Below are 13293 nucleotides of genomic sequence, written 5' to 3'. Positions count from 1 at the left end.
GGTCTGGGGACCTGGGAGGCCAAGCATGACGAAAGTGGCGGCTGAGCACACGATCATCACGAAACGACGCGCGCAAGAGATCTTTCACGTGTCTAGCAATACTTTTTTTTGTTGTTGTTCTAACAAAACCCCATGTCATTCCAAGCATGTGTGTCAATTTTTACTTCTCTATCTACATTATTCCGTGGTTTATTAATTTTTCAAATTTATACTGACTTTTTGATCACCCGGTACTTATGTTAGGTATAATAGTTTTTCTTTATAATCGCATTATTCCTTGACTTTCAGTAGAGCTTCTTTTACATACGACAAATCTAATTACTTAATATCGTGGAAAATGTTTAATAATTTATAGTCTTATAATCTGGGCCATGGGGCGTCATAAGGCCCCTTGGAATGCCATCGTCATACCCTCTAATGTCCGAGCATGGCATTCCACATTACGTCACATGAAACACTTTCACTAAGGTTTTCTCTTCGCACCACAATATTTAACATAATTTCAGTACTAGATTTCTGTGACTGTCTGATACTTTGAGTTCACATCAGTACACTTTAAATCGTCAACAAGGTTACAAAATTTCAGCATCATTGGTACATACATTTAAACAATATATTTTATTTTACAAGGATAGTCTGTTATGAACTGAAGCTGCGGACACTTAGTTTTTATCGCTCTCCATTCGGACGAGGGCCCTAAGGGAACCCGCAGAAAACCTGGGCGGAGCGAAACAGACTGTCCTTCATCATCTATCTGTTATTAACGTTTCAAATTTTATCGGGTATTGTATTCTTGATTTGCAAAGTTTGCATTTGATCGATTAGATACGTAATTTGACAGTTATACGACGATGCCATTGGTCGATGGTGTCGCCAGCTGGATGGCGTCGTCGTCGGCCGTCGTATGTTCGTAGGACGTTGCAGGCACGTCGTCGCGTAATCGATGCTGCGTCATCATGTATACGCCCGGCGGCAACGTACGTAACGGCGGCGTGGAGGCAGGCACCGCCCCCGCGTTGATGTTTAACCGCACTTCTGTCCGCCAAGGCTGCATCGGCGTCGCCTCCTGCGTTATCGTCTCCACAAACCGACCGTAACGTCAAGGAGTGACCATGAAGCAAGTTCGATTACGCAGTATTATTTGTTTGACACACAGATGGGAATTAACTATGAGAAAAAATGCACAGATTATTAGTCACTGCTGCTGTGTAGTTCAGAGCCAGCTCTGTAACTGTTTATTGCACCCCACGTCCGTAATTGCAGTCTCAACAAGAGCGCAGCGTTCCAAAAGATTGGAAAAGGGCACAGGTCATCCCCGTTTTCAAGAAGGGACATCGAACAGGTGTGCAGAAAAATGGTTCAAATGGCTCTGAGCACTATGGGACTTAACATCTGTGGTCATCAGTCCCCTAGAACTTAGAACTACTTAAACCTAACTAACCTAAGGACATCACACACATCCATGCCCGAGGCAGGATTCGAACCTGCGACCGTAGCGGTCACGTGGTTCCAGACTGAAGCGCCTAGAACCGCACGGCCACACCGGCCGGCGGTGTCAGTTGTAGAATTTTGGAACACGTATTATGTTCGAGTAAAATGACTTTTCTGGAGACTAGAAATCTACTCTCTAGGAATCAGCAAGGGTTTCGAAAAAGACGATCGTGTGAAACACAGCTCGCGCCATTCGTCCAAGAGACTCAGAGGGCCATAGACACGGGTTCCCAGGTGGATGCCGTGTTTCTTGACTTCCGCAAGGCGTTTGATACTGTTGTGGGTTGGGAGGAGAGCCAACACCGGGTACTAGAGGAAGCCGAAAGGCACGCGTTTTAGCTCACGCAGGCTGCCGTGAGGTCTGGAACAGGACAAGGAATTTAGACTTTAGAAAAACGGACGTAGCTGGTGGAATACTTAACTTTAATCCATTAATGATGAGCGTCGCTCTTGACTGTACATGATTCAGTATCAATAGTAACTGGTAATGGCGCCATGCTAGGTCGTAGCAAATGACGTAGCTGAAGGCTATGCTAACTATTGTCTCGGCAAATGAGAGCGTATTTTGTCAGTGAACAATCGCTAGCAAAGTCGGCTGTACAACTGGGGCGAGCGCTAGGAAGTCTCTCTAGACCTGCCGTGTGGCGGCGCTCGGTCTGCAACCACTGATAGTGGCGACACGCGGGTCCGACGTATACTAACAGACCGCCGCCGATTTAAAGGCTACCACCTAGCAAGTGTGGTGTCTGGCGGTGACACCACAGATACAGTTCCCCACAGACGTTTAATGAACAAAGTAAGATCATATGGACTATCAGACCAGTTGTGTGATTGGATCGAAGAGTTCCTAGATAACAGAACGCAGCATGTCATTCTCAATGGAGAGAAGTCTTCCGAAGTAAGAGTGATTTCAGGTGTGTCGCAGGGGAGTGTCATAGGACCGTTGCTATTCACAATGTATATAAGTGACCTTGTGGATAACATCCGAAGTTCACTGAGGCTGTAACTATGGAAAATTGTACTGAAATGCAGAAGGATTTGCAACGAATTGACGCATGGTTCAGGGAATGATAATTGAATCTCATTGTAGACAGGTGTAATGTGCTGCGAACACATAGGAAGAAAGATCCATCATTTAGCTACAACATAGCAGGTCAGCAACTGGACGCAGTTAATTCCATAAATTATCTGGGAGTAGGCATTAGGAGTGATTGAAAATGGAATGACCATATAAAATTAATCGTCGGTAGAGCAGATGCCAGACTGAGAGTCATAGGAAGAATCCTAAGGAAATGCAGTGCGAAAACAAAGGACGTAGGTTACAGTACACTTGTTCGCCCACTGCTTGAATAATGCTCGCCGGTGTGGGTTCCGTACCAGATAGGGTTGATGGAAGAGATAGGGAAGATCCAACTGAGAGCAGCGCGCTTCGTTACAGGATCATTTAGTAATCGCGAAAATGTTACGGAGATGACAGATAAACTCCAGTGGAAGACTCAGCAAGAGAGACGCTCAGTACCTCGGTAGGGGCTTTTGTTGAAGTTTCCAGGACATACCTTCACCGAGGAGTCAAGCAGTATATTGCTCCCTCCTACGTATATCTCGCGAAGAGACCATGAGGATAAAATCAGAGAGATTAGAGTCCACACAGAGGCATACCGACAATCCTTCTTTCCACGAACAATACGAGACTGGAATAGAAGGGAGAGCCGATAGAGGTACTCAAAGTACCCTCCGCCGCACACCGTCAGGTGGCTTGCGGAGTATGGATGTAGATGTAGATGTAGAATCATATAGTCCTGCAAACATGTTTCCTTTCTCGCTTTTTATGATATTCTTAATGTTTCGCGTGGTACAAGCGTCCTATAGTCGTCACACGCTCTACACTTCGCCGTGTCTTAGAATAATAACTGTTCTAAAAACATCACTCCGAGCGCGGCTCGTCCCTCTCTGACCAAGTGTCCGCTTCGCGTTGGAATATTAATTGCTGTCGCGCGTGAAACGCTGTCTATTCCAAACACATCGTTCGCACGGTTTACACGAGACGAAATTATACAGGGTGTTACAAAAAGGTACGGCCAAACTTTCAGGAAACATTCCTCACACACAAAGAAAGAAAATATGTTACGTGGACATGTGTCCGGAAACACTTACTTTCCATGTTAGAGCTCATTTTGTTACGTCTCTTCAAATCACATTAATCATGGAATGGAAACACACAGCAACAGAACGTACCAGCGTGACTTCAAACACTTTGTTACAGGAAATGTTCAAAATGTCCTCCGTTAGCGAGGATACATGCATCCACCCTCCGTCGCATGGAATCCCTGGTGCGTTGGTGCAGCCCTGGAGAATGGCGTATTGTATCACAGCCGCCCACAATAGGAGCACGAAGAGTCTCTACATTTGGTACCGGGGTTGCGTAGACAAGAGCTTTCAAATGCCCCCATAAATGAAAGTCAAGAGGGTTGAGGTCAGGAGAGCGTGGAGGCCATGGAATTGGTCCGGCTCTACCAATCCATCGGTCACCGAATCTGTTGTTGAGAAGCGTACGAACACTTCGATTGAAATGTGCAGGAGCCCCATCGTGCATGAACCACATGTTGAGTCGTACTTGTGAAGGCACATATTCTAGCAGCACAGGTAGAGTATCCCGTATGAAATCATGACAACGTGCTCCATTGAGCGTACGTGGAAGAACATGGGGCCCAATCATCACCAACAACGCCTGCCAAAACGTTCACAGAAAATCTGTGTTGATGACGTGATTGCACAATTGCGTGCGGATTCTCGTCAGCCCACACATATTGATTGTGAAAATTTACTATTTTATCACGTTGGAATTACGAAACTAAAATGAGCTGTAACATGGAAATTAAGCGTTTCCGGACACATGTCCACATTACATCTTTTCTTTATTTGTGTGTGAGGAATGTTTCCTGAAAGTTTGGCCGTACCTTTTTGTAACACCCTGTATAGTTTTTCCATACTCGTCTCTCTGTGTGCACTTAACAACATATGTTCATTAAGGATGTCAGCCAAAGTCTGTACAAAGTACGGCTATCGCACACTTAACACTTTCTTATACTACAGATTGCGAATTACACAGTTCCATATAGTTCACGTCACGGTTTTTATTGACTCTGTGACTACACAAATTTTCTCCACAGATCAAGTTAATCACAGACTCTGTCACTTACATAATCTGTCTTTTCGTTTGTAGACAGGTGTTGCAGTTTGTGAATTACACAATTCATTGCTTACGTTCCTGCACCCCACGTCACGTTTGTCTGACCAATAGAGGAACAGGACTTGTGCTCAGACTCACGGCTGACTTTACAGTAATAACGGCTTTACCACATTATGCTTAACAAATTGCCTATATTTTTATATTTTATCAGGACTGCCGTGAATGTTCCTGTGTCACACGGTGTCAAATACGCGTTTCTTAAGCCGAATCTAAATTTAGCCATGGATCCAAAATTCTAGCAAAGCCATGCAGTAAACGGCGTGGCATATCCCTGCTTGATTGACTGTAAGATTGTTTCATCGAACTCTGCTTTGCTGATGACCCATGGTGTTCCTCTTTAACACTTGGTTTTACTCATGGTCATCTTTCGTTTTACTGTAGTAGCTGAAATATTACCAAATAAAGAGTATTACATATATTTGAGAAAATTAAACTTACGTCTCTACTAGAGCTTTCACAAGCTGAACCTTCCGATGAAATAATAGTCCTAACTTTACATTACAGTATGGAAATAAATCAAATGTTCTCACTAAAAATAGATATCATTTTATATTCACCATTCTACTTCAGTTTCACGAACTTGTGTACCTTCGTTACACTGTTCAGTAACTAATGTCTTTCCCGCGCATCTTTGAAAAGCAAGTAACAATGTTCTTTTGTGAAGTTCTCACACGGATGGCACCTTCTATGTACTAAATACAGGAAAATATACCATGGAGAACAATTCTATACCACTATATACATGAGAAATACATCAAAAACTGAAAGAAAATTTTATATCTAAATTGTCATTATGAAAAATTTTATCTACAGTTTGATGTCTTTATAAGGGTATAGTCCTTTAATCTTGTCTCTGTCTATGTTAAACAAGAGAAAGCTACAATTATGTGATAAGTCAATAATTTTGTATGGCCCAACGTATAACATCTCCCATTTCCTGTTTGTCTTTCTCAATAGCGAGCAGTTGGGGTGATTTTCACTAAAACCACGTATCCACTTTTATATAATACTATCTATTTTATACTTTTGTCATATATTTTCCTTCCTCCTTCTGCGCATTTTGTAAGGTTGTTTGCCACCTCAACAATTATTACCTCCCAAGGCTTAGCTGCCCCTGGCAACCTGGGTAAAGGATTTATCCATTCATTCTTTTCTGTTTTATCAAACAGTGTTTCATTTGGTGTATAATCAGTAGCCGACTGTGACAGGTTATTATGAACGTTTTTGAATAGAGGTACCAATTCCACCCACTTGGTGTGTTTTGATGCATATCTATTGAGTTCACGAAAATCTCATACTACAGGACTTGCTTCCGGATGGTATACGGCTATCATAATCTGCTTTATGTCATACTCATCTAAAAAGCTTCCCATTGAAGCCCTGTGAAGTATTTAGCATTATCAGATGTAATTGCTCGGGGCTTTCCTATATTGGGAATGTAATCATTCAAGATTTTCTGGGTCATGGGTTTCGCAGTGGATGTCTTTAATGCATACAATTTCAGATTTTTGGAGAATGTATCATAAACTGCAAATAGATATTTGAACCCCCCCCCCCCCATCTGTTGTGGGATAGGGTCCTGCTACATCCACAGATACCAAATGATGTGATCCCATGGATAAAAGTGGGTGAAGCACTTTTTAATGGATCTGTTGGGATGTATTGCACGTTTCATGCCTGGGAAATAACAGTATTTATCAATAGCATCATTACATTTTTCTATTGATTCCAAGTACTGGCATAAAAGATGTGTGTGCCACACAAGTCTTTCTACACATTGTTCAGATGTACAAACACACCAGCTGTCGGAATTAGTAGCCTTCTTATGAACAGATTGTCATTTTCTATCTTATATTTTTGAATTAGCTTACAGTCTGAATTCTAATGCAAGGATTGTTTGATTCTTCCCCACAAGAAGTCTGAGTCTTGGATCTGTGCCATGTTTTTATACATCCTCGGTAATTGATTTCTATGTACTGTATCTTTGACCAGTAATAGCTTAAACTCGGATGCTTGCTCTATCAGCTCGGTAAATTCAGACAAGCCTGAGATAGCCTGGATAATGTACTGCCACACCATTTTTTTTCCGTTAATATACATTATTTGAAATGTGTGTTCTTGTAATGCAGGTGCCCACCTCGCTAATCAGGCACGTAGTAACTTACACGTCAACAGGAAACTTAGTGCTTCGTGATCACAAAATACCTTCACTTGTTTCCCGTAAATCCAATAGTGGAATTTCTGCATAGCCCACACTACCGCTAATGCTTCCTGTTCCGTGACTGAATAAGAGCATTCGTAGCTAGTTAAAACTCTGCTTGCAAAGCCTATGACTCTTATTTCTTTCCTTCCCTGTATTTCCTCCACTTCAAACAAACATGTGCTCACCCCACATGCAGAAGCATCTGTCACAAGACAGAAGTTATTATTCATTTTGGGATGGTACAATACGTTTGAATTCAGCAAATCGTGTCTGATGCTCTCAAATGCTTGTTGGAACTCGTCTGATCAGATTGATGGTCTATTTTTGCGCAATAAGATTAACAATGCGTCATTGTTAAACAACTGGTCTGGCACAAAACGGCGAAAGAAAGATGCGGGGCCAAGAAACGCTTTAAGTTGCTTCTTAGTGTGTGGACGAGGACATTCCTCTATATTCTTCATCTTTTTTTGGGTTGGGAATAATTCCCAGGGGAGACACAATATGTCCTAAGAAATTAATTCTTTCCCTTTCATACTTGGATTTTTCAAGAGTGGCTGTCACCACAGCAACTGAAAATTTCTGCAAAACCATCTCAAGTGCTCTTCCCATGTGGAAGTCACTATTAATAAGTCATCAACATAGAGAGTGTTATTCTGTTTCAAAGCTCAGGTCCTAAGATTGTGTCTAGGGCGGTAATGAATACACCTGCACTCACATTCAAACCAAATGATAGAACCTTAAATTGATAACTTCTATCGCCGAAAATAAATGCAGTGTATTTCCGGGATTCCTCCGTTAATGGTGTCTGCCAATAAGACTATTTCAAATCTATGGATGTGAGGTATTTCACAGCATAGAACTTTTGAATTTGCTCCTCTAAGTCTTATGGTCTCGTATGCACTGGCACAATGATCTTGTTTATGTCTCTTGCATCTAGTACTGGATGCATTTTTCCTCCAGACTTCGCAACAGCAATGAGTGGGCTGCTATATGGTGTTAACGATGGCTCTATAATTCCCTAGTGCAACATTTTCCTTATTTCTTTTGTAACCGGCTCTTTCTTTGAGCACGGTACAGAATACGTGGCATGACAGGAGGTTTCATGGGACAATACCTCTATGTTGTATTCATAACCCTTTATTACTCCAGGTTCCTCTGAGATAACATCTAAAACATTTGACAGTAAATGAGTAAGCTCATGTTTCTGGCTATTGTTCAGATAATCAGACACCTTAAACTTGTTGTAAACCATTTCCTGTATTTCCGCAGTGTTCTGTATTCCCTTTTCAGGATAATAGTATTCCTTCCCTTTTAAATCACAGTTAACTTGTAAACTCTTTACTCTGCAGCCTTTGATTTGAAAACTCCCGCAATACTTGCCATGTACTTCTTTCGTTCTGACCATATCCAGCACAGTTCTCCTTCCACCATACATTAAACTAATTTCCCAGGTGGAAAGGTCAATATTTGCCTTTCTGCACCACAGGAAATCACATCTGAGGATACAAGTTACTGATAAACCTTTTACTACTAGGAGAGTGCATTTGATCGCTCCTTCCCTAAATTTCAGGTCAATCTGTACCTGGAATTTAACAATTTGTGCCTGTGACCCAATAGCTCCAGGCACCCAACAGATTTGGACTGGATAAGTCGGTATTTTATTTGTCTTACATAATGCATTATACAGTTCCATACTCAGAACACTGCTAGTCGCGCCAATATCAATGTACGCGTCGACTGGAATATCTGCTATCTGCGTTTTAATATCAGCCTGTATCTGTTTTAGATTGCTGCATTTGCACTTACTAGGTTCATTTAATAATTCATCTTTAATTGCGATATTATCATTATACCGCAGCAAATCAATGGTTTCTCGAGTGCTTTAGTGTGCCCACTTCACCCACAGACCAACAATAGGGATCTTATTGCGACTGGAACTAATCTGAGGGGCCTGGAGGGTTGTTGTCTGACACCTCCACTATCCTAACTTTGGACTGCTGTGCTGGCCATTGTTGCTGACTTAAGTTTCGTCCGCGATTTTCATTTTTTTGTTCATTGTTCGGTTCCGGTGGGGGACATGTGTCTTGATTCCGTTGTGGCGAGAAGTTACTCTTCCACCCGTTTCGATTGTTACTGTTGCTATTTCGCCACTTCGAATTCCTTTGGTATCCGGTGTTGGGTCTCTCATCCAACTTTCTTTTTCTATTCGGTTGTGGATAATCATCGCAATTCGCTTGCCTACCATTACTGGTTGGCTGAACCTAACCTTTAAACTAGAAAACTCCGTCCCAGCAGGCCTTGGGGGGGGGGGGGGGTAACGATTGGCCGCCGTTTCATCATCATACCACAGGCGTCACTGCATGCGGATATGGGGGTGGGGGGACGGGTGGGGGGTGGCATGTGGTCAGCACACTGCTCTTCTGGCCATATGTCAGTTTACGAGACCAGAGCCATTACTTCTCAACCAAGTAGCTCCTCTGTTTTGCATCTCAAGGGTTGAGTGCAGCCTGCTTGCCAACAGCGCTTGGCAGACCGAATGGTCACCCATCCAAGTGCTAGCCCAGCCCGACAACGCTTAGCTTCGGTGACCTGACGGGAACCGGTGTTACCACTGCGACAAGGCCGTTGGCCTGACCATAAGCTTTACCATTGTTATTATTGTGGCCTTGTATGTTGTTAGGTTAGGTTAGTGTTTAACGTCCCGTAGACAACAAGGTCATTAGAGACGGAGCGCAAGCTCGGGTTAGGGAAGGATTGGGAAGGAAATCGGCCGTGCCCTTTCAAAGGAACCATCCCGGCATTTGCCTGAAACGCTTTAGGGAAATCACGGAAAACCTAACTCAGGATGGCTGGAGACGGGATTGAACCGTCGTCCTCCCGAATGCGAGTGCAGTGTGCTACCACTGCGCCACCTCGCTCGGTCTTGAATGTTGTTTCTATAGACTTTTTCTGAGGAGAAGACGAGTGATTTGTACCACTTTTTTTCTGCCTTCGTCTCCTCTAGTGCCAAATCAATCTTGTCTAATACTGATAGGTATGTCTCTAAATCTTCCTAATCAACATTAACTATCTTTGATATGTCTGGGAAACCGCAACTTTAGCGACAAGATGACATCTTTACTAGCCATTGGTTCATGCTAGTACCTGGTCTTACTAAAGTATTTCTCAAAATGTTTCCTTAGACTGCCATGTCTAGGATTATACTATTTCTGGACAATATACTTCATTTCTTAATCTCTTCTGAGTATTCGGTGAACAATACTTGCCTAAGAAAGCTTTTTCAAATTGCTAGGCATTCTAACACCTATCTATTGCCTCATTTGTCCAAAGTCCAGCATCTCCCTGTATATGAGATACAATAAACTGAACTTCTAGTTTTTCTGTCCACATACTGGGCAAGATATTCCTAAAACTTCTAATGAAAATGAATGCTTGAACCGATTTCTTTTCGTTATTAAAAATTTGGAATTGCCTATGTTTAAGTAGGCTTTCCTCTACCATCAGGTTCGGTGCCAGTACTTCCGCCCCCGGAATGTTAGGTAGCATCGGCGGTATACTATTAGGACTGTGGCTGTTCTGGCCACGATCATGAGGTTGATCACATTTAGTAGCCATACTCGGTGCGTTACCATGCACTTTACGAGTAGGCGTGATACGTTCTCTAATGCTACGACAGCCGGGCGCCTCACGCTCTAAGTAGCCAATATGCTCTGTCACTTCGTGCTGCCAGTGTAGCAGCTCTGACCGTAGCGTATCGCTCAGCTGTGCGACTTCTGTTTGCAGTGCTTCTGTTACTCGATTGTTAGCAAGGTCAACGCCCCCAGTCACACGCTGTATCGTAGTGTTTACTTTTTCGTTTACCTGTCTCACTATTGTTTTGTTCTTTCGATTCCAGCCATTCCTGGAATTCTTTCTCGATTTTGCCAGCCTGATCGGCTAAATTACTTTCAATACACTTTCGCTGTGAAACTTCTAGTAGCTCCATGCGACTCGCGATTGAATCTAACTCCTCCTTCAAAGTCGTTTGTGCTGTCTGTATAGTCTTCACCTCCAAAGCTAAGTTGCTGACTAGTTCAGGCAGCCCCTGATAGGAATTCTTTAATTCAGTTACATCTGACGAAATTTTCCCAAGGTAATCTGATAGCATTTTTTCATTAGTTTGTTCTCGCTCAGCTAACTGTGATAACAATTGCCTATCCCTCTCAGCTTGCAATCCATCACGTTCTTCTAATGTTCGTTTTAATTTTTCATCTCATCCCAACAATTGTCCGTCTCTCCCCGCTTGTAATCCATCACGTTCTTCGAGTTCTCGTTTCAGCCTTTCATCTCTTTCATCCTGTAACAGATCGCGTTCCTTAACAAGTTCTTCTAATTTGCGTAGTGAAGTTGCAAATGGATCGGACAGTGGAGAGTACACAGGTGACATAGAAATTCTCTCCACTGACCTGTTCGGTGTCGAAACATTTTCTGTTAACGGTCTGACATCCGCCACACCCAACATATTTGTTGGCGTCAGATGTTCCGCCAGAGAGCTACTGGCAGCTGCCCCCAGCATCTCACCTGCTGAGGCAGTGGTGTACTATCTTCAACAATTCTATCATGTCTTGCACGTTCTCATGATGAACGAAATCTGCGTTTGCTTTCGAATCCATAATTCTGCACACTTTGCTCGTAGCTTGATTTTGCTATCGTGACAAATCTGAACACGCTTAGACACAGTACATAAACATATCCACTTACAATCACACACGATAAAACCAAGTACTATTGCAAATGCACAATGCTAACCTTATTTATTGTGGCAAAGTGAAAGTTAAACTCAATAACATTACACTGTCTTTATATCAGTAGTTGTTCTAAAATTGTAACTTGAAATTAATTTATGCCTCACCATGAGTCATCAGTTCAGCAGTGCATATCAAACCCTAGTGCCCCACATAAAATCACAAAATACAAATTTTACTGAGAAATTATAATTAAAATCATATATTTCTATTATTCTGGATCCACGGGCAAAGGGCGCCATATATATATATATATATATATATATATATATATATATATATATATATATATATATATATTTTCGTTTACCTGTTGTACTATTGTTTTGTTCTTTCGATTCCAGCCATTCCTGGAATTCTTTTTCGATTTTGTCAGCCTGATCGGCTAGATTATTTTCAATACATTCTCGCTGTTAAACTTCTAGTTGCTCCATTTGAGTAGAGAGAGAGAGAGAGAGAGAGAGAGAGAGAGAGAGAGAGAGAGAGAGAGATCCTATTAACGCGTATGGTGTTGAATGGAATGTGAATGTGATGTTTTATTATTTTATTTTATTTTGTTTTGACTGCAAAGATATACCAAGGCCAGCGTCGTTCTTAGATTTTACCGACACAAAAATGTAGCGTCGGATCCTGTATAATTATTGAAGTTACTTCAACTGAGAAACACTTAATCATTATAGGATATACACACACACTCACACACAAAAAAAAGTATTTCACCATTTTCAGTACGTAAGGACCTACGTGTGTCTTAATTTCGTCTTTGTGCAGGCCAAGTCTGTGTCCTATTGCACATAACATACATCATCTGAATGAATCGTTAAGTACATTGTAAATATCAGACTCCTATAGATCATAAATGAAGGACATAATGTCGCCGATCTCTAGCGTCGCCTGTGGAAAGAACAGGATAATAATCACGATAAATTGAAATTGACAATTAATGGTGGCCAATTGTCGCCGTCCAGCGATGTTCAGCTTGCTGCCGGCGCGGCATTAACTTTTCCCGACTTCATACAGAGGATAGGCAAAATAATGTGAACAGTGGTAGAAACGGGGTGGTTGTTTTTGACGGTCAATGCAGGTAAGGCGTCTGGAGCGTTGGACTGTGCGTGGTCATCACGGACTAGGCGTTAGTGCAGGTTGTTTACGAATAGTGTACACTTCGTACTTGCATTCGGATGCCGAGGTCGACGTGCAATGAAAGATCTAACAGAGTCCGAAAGACGCAGACTGTGGGGGCGCGATTAGCTGAAGCATCAGTAACGAAGACAGCCAACTTATTGAATGTTTAAAGAGCAACTGTTTCAACAGTCATGACAGCCTACACAGAGCATGGGAAGACATCGCGTAAACGTAATAGTGGGCGCAAATCAAAACTAAATGACAGAGATCGTCGTACGATTACACGAATTGTGTCAAATACTAAAATGACAGCACAGCTCAATAGCCATCATCGAGACCCCGTTTCTGTCGACACTGTCCGCCGAGAACGCCATAAACCAAATATTCCTGGTCGAGCTGCTATACCGAAACCATTGGTGACGACAACCTATGCAAAGAAG

The 13293-nt window shown here is 42.3% G+C and overlaps 1 pseudogene; it reads right to left on the bottom strand.

Moving 5' to 3' along the window:
* Window positions 1-9456: 9456 nt before the first annotated feature.
* LOC126189078 (5S ribosomal RNA) lies at window positions 9457-9574 on the bottom strand (annotated as a pseudogene).
* Window positions 9575-13293: the final 3719 nt, after the last annotated feature.

The sequence above is a fragment of the Schistocerca cancellata genome, chromosome 5 (genome assembly GCF_023864275.1).
Source record: "Schistocerca cancellata isolate TAMUIC-IGC-003103 chromosome 5, iqSchCanc2.1, whole genome shotgun sequence".
NCBI classification, from domain to species: Eukaryota; Metazoa; Arthropoda; class Insecta; order Orthoptera; family Acrididae; genus Schistocerca; species Schistocerca cancellata.
The sequence above is the reverse complement of the archived record's forward strand: the minus strand, read 5'-3'. Positions and strand labels throughout refer to the sequence as shown.